Raw genomic sequence first — 12,216 nt, 5'->3', positions numbered from 1 at the left:
AAACAAGCTCAAATATTACAGAATCGAAATTACTACAGGCCCAACAAATAGAGCAGGCCCAAGAGGAGATAACCTAGTACTGTCTGGGCCTTCAACAGTCTCATTCCTCATAGAAGTAGCAGACCCAGACCCAAACTCATCTCAAACAATGGAGTGTATTGATTGCACAACTCAGGACCATACTTGGACCCATATCAAGCCTAGATGGAAGTCCCACTTACCTAGCAATTGCAGTTTAACAACTTAACTACATAAACTAATGAACCACACATGACAATTACTTAAATGATTCTGGAACCTACTAACATCAACTCCCATAGAGACTAGATGGCAAGATTTACATGAAAGCATATTTTTATTTCAGAAGCAAGAGTGACGGGATTGATTAAACAAAAGAACATGAAAACTTAGAGAATTAGAATGGCTTAGTTTCAACATGGTAAGTTTGATATGGCAAACTAACAATACAGGTTCAATCATTCAGCATGTGATAGCATGATGAGCATGAACAACACATAGGAGAGTTGGGGAGGCATGCCATTTTGGGTTAGCAGGGTAAACATACTAGACACATACGAGATGAACATGCTAGGCTTTCCAGAATGAGTTCTGAATAGAGCATGATCCATAGTTAGCCTAAAAAGGATTTTAAACCTAGGAGTCTAAGTCATGAAGGTCAGATAGAGTCATAGTTAGAGAATGGCAATTACACATAACAAACAGGCGAGCAACTAATCAATAAGAAGCCTAATCCTGCTGAGTATAACACAAAGATCCCCAAGTCCAAAGGTATCATGGCAGGAAGACATATTAACTTAAGGTTAAATAGAACATGCAGACTCAGAACTTAAGCCAGTCGACTATGCATGATCACAGGAACTAAATGTGTTGGGATTCGGCTAGAAGCATAAGCAATACGAAAGAATGAAATAGTGACCAAACACCACATTAAGGTTCTCAACAACAAAGTAACAAGTTTGGTTAAAACATTGCGACAACAATAGGGTTCAAGTAAGCAGGTAAAAAGTAAATCCCACATAAAGGATTTAGCAGGAGAAGTTCATTAAATCACGTTCTGGGTAGGAGATGATTCCCTAGTAATTTTAGTGCGAGAATCCAAAGCAAGGCATGAGAAAAACTCACAATAAACAATAAGTGATCAGAACAACAGAGCAGACTTAAAGATATACAAAATCATTGAAGCTTAACCTAATGAGCATGTATTAAAATCTAGGCAGGTTGTGACACTAGGAGATTCAGAACTACAGAATAGCTTCAAAGCAAGTAAAATTGTCAATGAAAATAACACAATATTGAAGTCATATTGGTTCACAAAATTCAAACAACGTGGATATGCAGAGCACTGAACACAAGCAAAAGAAGATAGAATTGCAAGAGTCAAGATACTCACCAGTTTGCAGATTCAACAAACAAAATGGAAGAGAAGACTAAGTGTCAGCAAAAACTTGAATATAAGTAGCAAAGAGAACAACCAAAAGACCCAAATCCTAGCGCGCTAGAGTTCACAGGAGATTCAAATGAGCCCCGAGCATTACTCGCACTAGGGAGGTCGATAGAGAGGATTCTGGTGGCCTTGGCTTTCTCCCGGCCACAATCAAGAGTGCTGAACAATATAGAAAGTGTAAGAGTGAGAGAATAACAGTATTCAAATAATTGTAGCAATAGTTGTTAAGTCTTGGAGGGGAAACGGGGAAAGGGGGTTTATATAGTAGTAATAAATCAACACACAAATAGGTAAATACAGTCAATCAAACATAAACAAGGAAATAAAAGCATGCATAATCGATCTAGAATCAATTTAGGAGAAAATTAGGGTAAACCCTAGTTCTAGACGGAGAACAAAATAGTCAAAGAATCTCATTGAATCGGACCCATATAGCCTGGTAGTGAATGTATCGAGTCAAAAACATGGAGATAATACATAATCGAAGTCGAATGAACTCCCATCGATTTAACTTCCATAAATAACCAAGTACCAAACACTGTGACGTTAAGGAGATGGTGAGAATCTCCTGTGTGCAAAAAAGGAAAGGAAACATGGAAGATTCTCCATGTGATATCATATTAGGGTTGGGATTTGAAGGGAGGAGGCTAGGGTTTCTTTCAGAGAGAAGGAGAGGATGAGAGGTTTTTAGGGTGTCGGTCTCAAGGAAAAGAGTAGGATTTCAGGTGAGTTTGGTTAATTAAAGAGGGGAGATGGTTTGTGGGCCGTTGATCTCTTAGATCAACGGCTGAGACGAAAGGAAAAGTGGGGTGGGTCAATTTTGGGCTAGCTTTTAAAATACTTGAATTTATTTAAAAATAAATTATTAAAATGTCTAATAAATGCTAAAAATATTATTATGATGTGAAAATGGTTGAAAATAATAACTCAATATTATCAAAATATAAAATGCTATTTTAGCATAAATAATAAAATAAACACAATTATTATATGATATAGGCTATTTATTGAGACAATTGTGTAAATAGCTCAAAAATACAAATGTAATTATATGAAATGAAGTAAAATGTTATAAAACATAAATGTGGACATAAATAATAAATTTGGATGATTAAATCACCCAAACATAATGTGAATGGATAATTAATAAATATCTGAATAATTTAAATGCAAGAAAATCAATTTTAAAGTTTTACAAATTAAAGGAAATTACATAAAATATTTATATGACTCTTGTAAATTGGGTAATAATGCAAAAATGATATTTGGAAAGTGTATGGAGTGTTTTATAAAATATGAGGGAAAATTGGGTATCAACAGTTGCCACTCTTTACTCGGGAATGATGAAAAGGTTGTCGGGTAAAGAAAATGATCACAAATTTTTTCTGAAATGCGCGAGGATGATGTGTGTTTGAAAACAATGGGGCCGAACCCTAGTTCTTGAGTTGCCTACATATCCCTGGTCTTACGAAAATCAGGCCGTGTGTAGTTCTGGATCCAATGGCGAACGAAACCGATGGAGTTGTTATAAGAGTGGTCGTGTGTTTCGAAAAAGGATCTCTTGGATAGGATAGTTTCGTGAGTAATGAATAATTTCAGGTGGAGATATGAATGCGAATTTGAATGTTACGGATATTCAAGATAAATGTGTGAGTGGTTATGGAACAAAGAGTAATCAATTGCTGATCATTGGTTACGTTTGAGATAATCAAAGGATATGAACATTGTGAACGGAAATCGGAGCGAGAATTGCTCCCGTTTTTAGAACGATTACCTCCCGAGTTACCTGCAAAAATTAAAACACAATGCACGCGAATATATAGGGTTATTGCTAAAATTTAAACATGATGCAAATTCCCTTCGAACCATGAGAGTTGCCTTTGGACGATGAGGATCATGTCCTTCGACCATGACGTCCTACGCCATGAAGCGTATGATAAGGGATTCGCAGGCCATGAAATAGTGTCCTCGGTCCATGAGGATGGTTCCTCTGGACTATGACGCCTTTGAATAATGATATGTAGTTTCGAGAGATCCTCAGGCCATGGCATGATGTCTTTGGGCTATGAGGATGATGCCTTCAAACTATGAAACCTTCGGACAATGTGGAGATGTTCAGCCCATGAAATTTAAAGATGCGGCGATATCGATCATTTGATAGAGGTAACAGGTGATGCTTAGTCATATACGAGAACGAGACAAGGTAGCACTTAGCCCATGCATGTGATGAGGGCAGTACTTAGCCCTATTAGAGGAAGGCAGCATTTAGCCTTATGCAATAGTGGAGGCAATACTTAGCCTCATGCAATGTAATGGAGGCAGTGCTTATTCTCATGCAAGGAAAGGCAACGTTTAGCCTTATGCAATAATGGAGGCAATGCTTAGACTTATGCAATGTTATGGAGATAGTGCTTAGTCTCATGCAAGGAAAGGCATCAGTTAGCCTCTTGCAATAATGGAGGCAACGCTTAGCCTCATACAATATAATGGAGATAGTGCTTAGTCTCATGCAAGGAAGGCAGTGTTTAGTCTTATGCAATATTGGAGGCAATTCTTAGCCTCATGCAATGTAATTGAGACAGCGCTTAGTCTCATGCAAGGAAAGGAAACATTTTAGTCTTATGAAATAGTGGAGGCAATGCTTAGCCTCATGCAATGTAATGGATCCAGTGCTTAATCTCATGTGGAGGAAGCCAGTTCTTAGCCTTATGCAGGGCAGTGCTTAGCTCTATGCAAAGAAAGGACAATGCTTAGTCTTATGCAATGATGAGGGCAGTGCATAGTCCTATGCAAAGAAAGGCAATGATTAAATGTGAGAGGGAAAGTGGTCCTTAACTTGACGCATTTGTGCTTGGTAACTTCTGTCAGTGTGAATATAGCATCCTGGTTATATATTCGTGGACATGCTTGTTATGTCCGTTATGCCTGCATCCAAAGAAAAATCATAAGTTTTAGGGGGAAAGGTTGGTCTGTGCTTTTGATTCCTCATTTCGCCTTTGCTCCCTATCTTGATGCCTTGTTCGAGTCACCTTAAGTAACATCTGGCTACTACACAAATGAAATTTTCGAAAATATACATTTGCGATAAATTACTTATAAGGAATGCAATTGTTCAAAATATATGATGATGCATAAAAACAAATGATTTTGTCGAACCATAGACTATGACACGCTTTGAGACATTGCGGCCTTCTTAACTCGGAAGTTTGAGGACCTTCCTCAAAATTATGCCCCAATATAAATGCATGTCCCGGCAATACACTTCTTGGCTATCCTTAACGTAATGAGATTGATGAAAACTCAAGATTTGCCTCGGTTCCTGACCGTAGATGGGAATGAAAATTTTATTATGATGTGACCGAACCCATAGGGCTGCCAATATATCCCCTCTTAAATGGGAATCAGGTCAAGCGTAGTCAAGTTACATCAAAAGAAAGTGAAAATACAATCTTAAACATAATATCTCTTGACAGCATCCGAATTGATAGGTTTTGGCCATATTTCTCCATCCATCTCTGCAAGTATAAGTGCTCCTCCTGTCAGTACTCGGTGGACCATGTAAGGACCCTTTCCAGTTAGGTGAGAATTTTCTTTTTGCTTCGTCCTCATACAGGAAGATCTGCTTTAACACCAATTTCCCTGGTGTGAATCGCCTCGATCTAACCTTTTCGTTGAAAGACCTTGCCTTTCTATTATGGTATAGTAGACCGTGTCACACTGCGTTCTTCCTCTTGCCGTTAATCAGAGCCAATTTCTCATATCGGTTTTGTATCCATTCTCCATCACTGAGCTCGGTCTCCTGTATGATTCTTAGGGAAGGAATCTCCACCTCGGCGAGTATAACAGCTTCAGTACCGTAGACCATTAGATAGAGGGTCCCCTAGTTGACGTACGAACTGTGGTGCGCTACCCGAGCAAAGCAAATGGCATCTTCTCATGCCATTGCTTGTAGTTGTCCACCCTCTTCCTTAATATCTTCTTGATGTTCTTGTTGGCGGCTTCTACGGCTTCATTCATTTGCGGCCTATATGTTGTTGAATTCCGGTGCTTAATCTTGAATGTTTAATACATGGTTTTCATTATATCACTGTTGACATTGGAGGCATTGTCATTAATTATTGACTCATGTACTCCAAATCGACAAAAAATACGATCCCAAACGAAGTCTACTACCATCTTCTTAGTCACAACTTTATAAGAAGCGACTTCGACCCATTTTGTGATGTAATCTATAGCCACCAAAATGAACCTGTGTCCGTTTGAAGCAGCGGGTTCAATTGGTCTGATGACGTCCATGCCCCAAGCAGAGAAATGCCAGGGTGAACTCGTTGCGTTGAGGTCATTGGGTGGCACCCATATCATATCAGCATGTACCTGGAATTGGTGGTACTTCTGTACATATTTGATGCAGTATGTCTCCATATTCTTCTAGAAATACCATGTCTTAGTATCTTCTTGGCTAAACCGATCCCGTTCATGTGAGGTATGCAGGCCTGGCATCTATTTCTTCGAGCAATCTAGATGCATCCTTGGCATCGACATATCGCAGCAATCCTAAGTGAGGAGTCCTTCTATATAGAATTCTTCCGCTCTGAAAGAAATGGTTGGCCAATATTCAAAGCGTGCACTTTTGATTGTGTGTAGCATTTCCTGGGTATTCTCCTTTCTCCAAATACTCCTTGATATCATGAAACCATAGATTTCCATCGAACTTTTCTTCAACATGAGCACAATAAGTTGGTTGCTTATGAATCTCTATCAAGATAGGATCAATGAAATTCTTGTCTAGATGTTGTATCATGGAAGACAAGGTAGGCAGAGCATCTATGAACTTGTTCTGAATCCTCGGGGCTTTGTTTATTCTATCTTTGTGAGCCTCTTGATCAAATCTTGCACACAATACAAGTATGGTAATATTTTAGTGTTCTTGGTATCCCATTCTCCAAGTACTTGGTGTACCAATAGATCTGAATCTCCGATTACCAGTAACTCCTGAATATTCATGTTGATGGCCAATCTGAGTCACAAGATACAAGCCTCGTATTCTGCCATATTGTTGGTGTATGGGAACCTGAGCTTGGCGGACAACGGGTAGTATTGAATGGTTTCTAATACTAAAACAACTCAAATGCCCACTCCTTTGAAATTTGTGGCTCCGTTGAAAAACATCCTCCAACCATCATATGTTTCGGCAATATCTTCCCCCACAAACAACACCTCCTCTTCGGGAAAAAACGTCTTCAATGGTTCATATTCTCCATCTACGGGATTCTCTACCAGGTGATCAGCCAATGCTTTTCCCTTGACCGCCTTCTAAGTCACATAGATAATGTCGACCTCACTTAGCAATATCTTCCACTTTGCTAACTTACCCGTAGGCATGGGTTTCTGAAAGATGTATTTTGGAGGATCCATCCTTAATATGAGATATGTAGTGTATGCGTAGAAGTAGTGTCACAATTTCTGGGCTATCCATGTCAAAGCACAACAGGTGCATTCCGACAGAGAGTACCGGGCTTCGTAAGATGTGAACTTTTTACTCAGATAGTATATCGTCTGCTCCTTTCTCCCGGTTTCGTTGTGTTGCCCCAGGACGCAACCAAATGCTCCATCCATCACGGATAGGTATAGCAGTAAAGCTATTCCGGGATCTGGCGGGACCAACACGGGCGGCTTAGAAAAGTACTCCTTAATTTTATCGAAATCCCTTAGACATTCTTCGTTCTAGCTCGTCGCAACATCTTTTCTCAGCATTTTGAATATCGTCTCACATATTACCGTTGATTGTGCTCTAAAAGGGCTGATGTAATTGAGGTGTCCTAGAAAGCTCATCACATCCTTCTTGTTCCTCAGCGGTGATAAGTCCTGAATGGCTTTGATTTTTGATGGGTCTAGCTCAATACCACTACAACTAACGAAGAAACCCAACAACTTCCCAGCAGGTACTCCAAAAGCAAATTTTGCAGGATTTAGCTTCAGATTGTACTTTTGAAGCCAGTCGAAAAACTTCTTCAAGTTTGCTACGTGATTTGAACTCCTCTTAGATTTGATGATGACATCATCCACGTACACATCTATTTCCTTGTGTATCATATCATGGAAAAGAGTAGTCATGGCCCTCATGTAGGTAGCCCCAGCGTTCTTCAAATGGCATCACTTTGTAACAATATATCCCTCATGGCGTGATGAAGGCTGTCCTTTCGGCGTTTTCTTGGTCCATCCAAATTTGGTGGTATCCTGCGAAGCAATCCACAAAGGATTAGAGTTCATGCTTGGCACAGTTGTCGATCAGTTTGTGTATGTTGGGCAAATGGAAATCATCTTTAGGACTTGCTCTATTCAGATCTTGATAGTCAATGCACACTCTGACTTTTCCATCCTTCTTTGGAACCGGCAAAATGTTGGCTAGCCAGGTTGGGTACTCGACCACTCGAAGGGCCTTGGCTTTGATTTTCTTGGTAACCTCTTCCTTTATCTTCAGACTCATATCTGGCTTGAATTTCCTGAGCTTCTATTTTACCGGCGAACATATGGGGTTGGTAGGTAGCTTCTGAGCCACTATGGATGTGCTTAACCCATTCATGTCGTCGTAGGACCATGCGAAAATATCCTCATATTCTTTTATAAATCTGATGTACTCTTCCTTCTCTGATGGCGGTAGATGAATGCTAATGTGATTTGACTGTTTCAGAATCCCCTAAGTTAATTGCCTCAATTTCTTCCAAATTGGACTTTGGTTTGTTCTCAAAATTCTCTACCTCTTTGACAATTTCCTCAGGTATTATATCATATTCCGAATTACTTTCCTTACGTTGAGTTATCTCATTACATGTCACAGTCGTAGGTTCATCAGGATATGTAATAATTATGCTGAAAAGAATGTAGAAAGATAACAATAAATAAATGAAAAGCAATAATGCATTAATAAAACTTAAAATTGTCAACAAGTACGACTCAATGTCTCGAGTAATTATTTTCAAAAAACATACTGAAAATGTCTTTAATGCCCAAAAATAATTTTAAAAATAAATCACGCTAATTCTGCCAAGGCTACCTAGGTACTCGGCGAGCCCGAGATGGTGCAGCAGTCCAGTTCCTGAGAACAACTCCTTCTCCCACTATCTGAATGGTAAGGTCTTCCTCCTCCTCCTCCTCAAAGATTGCACTGCAGTCCATATCTTCCTCGTCCAGAAACAGCTTCCTCATACCGGCCAAAACCTTATCTTCCTCGGATCCCCAAATCACATCAGTCTGGCGGAATGTCTGGTGCAGTGGTGGTATGGATTGTTCCAATGGATGGTAAAAGTCACTCCACGACGGTATCCAATCTTGATATTCTTGCACGGTATATTCATACCCAAGACCAAAGGTTGTGCCATGATATTGTGGTCGTATTGGTTCTGTGATCCCTTGAAGATTTAGACCAATACCCTTGCTTGGTTCATACCCCAACCACAGCAGTATGCTATCTATCTTATTGCTCCACCATCGACCCTTCTCAATTGCGTTTACTAGCTCAATGATGTGGTATGTTTCTACTCCCAATTTCCTCATGTCCTCGATAGCTGGCACAGTCTGGTTGGTGTAGATAGGGTTACTTCCATCTTCGTAAATAATCACCTCTTGATGGTTCCACTCGAACTTCACATCCTGGTGCAGAGTAAAAGCGACTTCCCCAGTTGTGTGCATCCATGGTCGTCCTAGTAACAAGTTATGGGTGGCGGATATATCTAGCACCTAGAATTCAACGTCGAACCAGGTTGGGCCCATCTACAGAACAAGGTTGATTTCGCCGATAGTGGCTCTCTGAGACGCATCAAACGCCTTCATGTTCATGCTTCCCTTCCGTATCTCATGCAAGCCTATACCCAGCCTTTTCAAAGTAGTCAATGGGTATATGTGCGCATCTGAGTTTTGCAATAACGATAAGATGGATATCTGGGCGGGAGTCTTGTTCAGGTGATCAACAATGGAGTATTCCCTCATCTCTACCTTTCTCCAAAGATCATGAGAGCCTATCTCCACGACATGTGGCTTAGATGTGGTCTCTTTGCTTGTTCCTCCGAGATTCTCAAGTATGTAAACTTTGCTAGTTCTGGTCATTCCTTGCGCAGCACCTGTCTCTTCCATCTTGGCTTTTCCTTTTATTCTTCCATCTACCACATAATCCCATGGGACAATATCAGACTTATAGGACGGTGTCGGAGCTACCATCACAGTGAAGGGCGTAGCTACCTCGACCTAAAACAGTGTCTAGGTTTGCACCACAATAGGCGAGAGGGTGACAGGAGATGTTTTCGGAGCGTCCCCCTCTCGAGTAAGTCCGATTGATCCCTATTGATCCCATTATTCATCAGTTTCTATCACATTCACTCCCTCGTCCCTATGATCAGGAAGAGGGTTATTGAGGACATTTGGCGCGACCTCCTTTACTTGTCTAACTTTGATGTCAATCAGCGTCTGGATCTTGTCTTCCAACATGCGGCATTCCTCAATGGAATGACCCTTCATGCCTGAATGGTAGGAACAAGTTTTGTTGGGGTTAACCCACTGGAAAGGGTTTTCAACAGAGACAACACGAATGGAAGTGACATAACTAGTGGCCTTTAGTCTCTCATACAGGTTGGCTATGGGCTCAGCGATACGGGTGTATTTACTAGGAGCTCTGCGGTCAAAGTTTGATCGTGGCTTTAGGTAGTTTTGGAGGGCGGGAGGAGGTGAATGGTAATATACAGGTTGGGTGTTATAGGTATGGTAGGTGGTGGTAGGGTATTGGTATTTTGGATGTTAGGGTTGGTATGTGGGTGGAGGTGTTTGGTAGGTAAGAGGAGACTTAGGGCCCTAGGCTACCATTACGGCACCTACTTCCTTCTTCTTCAAAATACCTTCTGACTGTAAGGCTTTGTTGATGGCTTGCAGTGCCTCGAAGTTGGTCACCATACCGCTCTTGATCCCTTCTTCTATCCTTTCTCCCAACTTGATGATGTCAGAGAACTTGTGATTCTCTATAACCATCATTCTTTCGTAATATTGTGGATCCTGAGCTCTGGCGAAGAACCTGTTCATTTGTTCTTCTTCCAGTGGCGGCCTCTGATCTCCAACAAGTAGCATACTCGCGGAAGGTTTCTGTTGGCTTTTTCTCGAGGTTCTGGATATAGAAAACGTCTGGCGCGTTCTCTGTGTTGAACCTGAATCTATCAATAAAATTGAATGCCATACTTACCCATTTTGTCCACTTTTTTGGATTCTAGCTAATATACCAAGATAATAAATCACCTGTAAGACTTCGCATGAACAGTTTAATGCGGATTTGCTCATTATTTCCAACTTCTACAAGCTTGTCATGGTAGGTTCTCAAATGCACCTTAGGATCACCGGTGCCATCAAACAACTCAAACTTAGGAGGTTTGTAACCCTTTGGCATTTCCACATCAGGTTGGATACACAAGTCTTCTAGTTCAAACCTTTAACGCCCTTCCCTACATCGACACTCTCGACTCTCCATGTAAGTTTCTTTAGCTCCTCCGCCATGTTTCGGATGAGCATGTCCTTCTCAGCTGGTTCAGGTATGTATATGGTTTATTTCAGGGTATGGGGTAGGGTTTCCACGTATATCGGGTTGCCTTGGTGTGTTCTTAGGACTTGGGTATATGAGTGATCATTGATCGAGGTTTGAGGGGGATTGGGGGTAAGTTGTGGTGCATTTTGAGGGGTGTGATAAATGGTGATTTACAGATATTGGGTTGGGCGATGGTGATGGTGTTGAGGGGTTTGCACTGGTGGGGGGTTAAGGTTTTGAGGGGGTGCAGGATTGTGATACTGGTGCGTTGCGGGAGGATTTTGTGGAGCTATGGGTGGTGGATTTTGGGCTTGGGTGTTTTGTGATGGTGTTTGGTTCTGAGTGGTTGTGTTTTGATGGTTGATGTCAGGAACATTTAGAGTGAGGGAGAGGTTTGCAAGATTTCGGACTTGCTCAAGCTCACTTTGTAATTCCAAGATTTTCTGTTCCAAATGTAGGACCAACTCATTCTGTCATGGCGTACTTCTTCCATCTGAGGTTTCAACATTCTCTGTCATGGTAGCATTTGGCCTTTTGTTAATGTACACTATCTTGTTATGAATGAAATGGAAATGACCAATTTTAAATGCAAATTTAAGTTCAGTTGCACTTCCATATTGTGTTATAAATGAAATGCAAATTCTTATTCATGAACTGAAAACATAACTGCCCAAACATATTCATGAATTGAAAACATAACTGTCCAAACATTGAATTACATCATGTGATGAAATAGAATTACATCGAAGCTCAAAAACAGAGCATTGGTTTGGTCTACAAAATACAGAAACAGAGCATTGTTTTCCCCAAACAAATAACTTCCCAAACTACTAAGCTCTAACAGAGCATAGTGTATCAAACAGAGCATAACTGCCCAAACAAAAACCTGGCAGTGACATCTTAGATAACATAAACAAAAGCTGGTTTGCTTCATAGTGTAGATGCAGCTGAACTTGTTTGATTTGAAGGGCTTTTTTTCCTTGTTGCACTGATCTGCTGAAGTTGTGACCTTGTCACTATATTTCTTCCTTTAAACTTCAATCTGGGGGGCTTAAATCCAATGTCTATGTTAGTTGCAGATGTATCCTTGAATGTCCCACCTGATATGACTCTCTCAGATGATATATCAAGCTGTAAAATATAATGAATTAGTAAAAACACAAACAGAACAATTTCAGCCCACAAACTGCAT

The sequence above is a fragment of the Nicotiana tomentosiformis genome, chromosome 9 (assembly GCF_000390325.3).
Source record: "Nicotiana tomentosiformis chromosome 9, ASM39032v3, whole genome shotgun sequence".
Classification (NCBI taxonomy): domain Eukaryota; kingdom Viridiplantae; phylum Streptophyta; class Magnoliopsida; order Solanales; family Solanaceae; genus Nicotiana; species Nicotiana tomentosiformis.
This window is presented reverse-complemented; position numbering follows the sequence as displayed.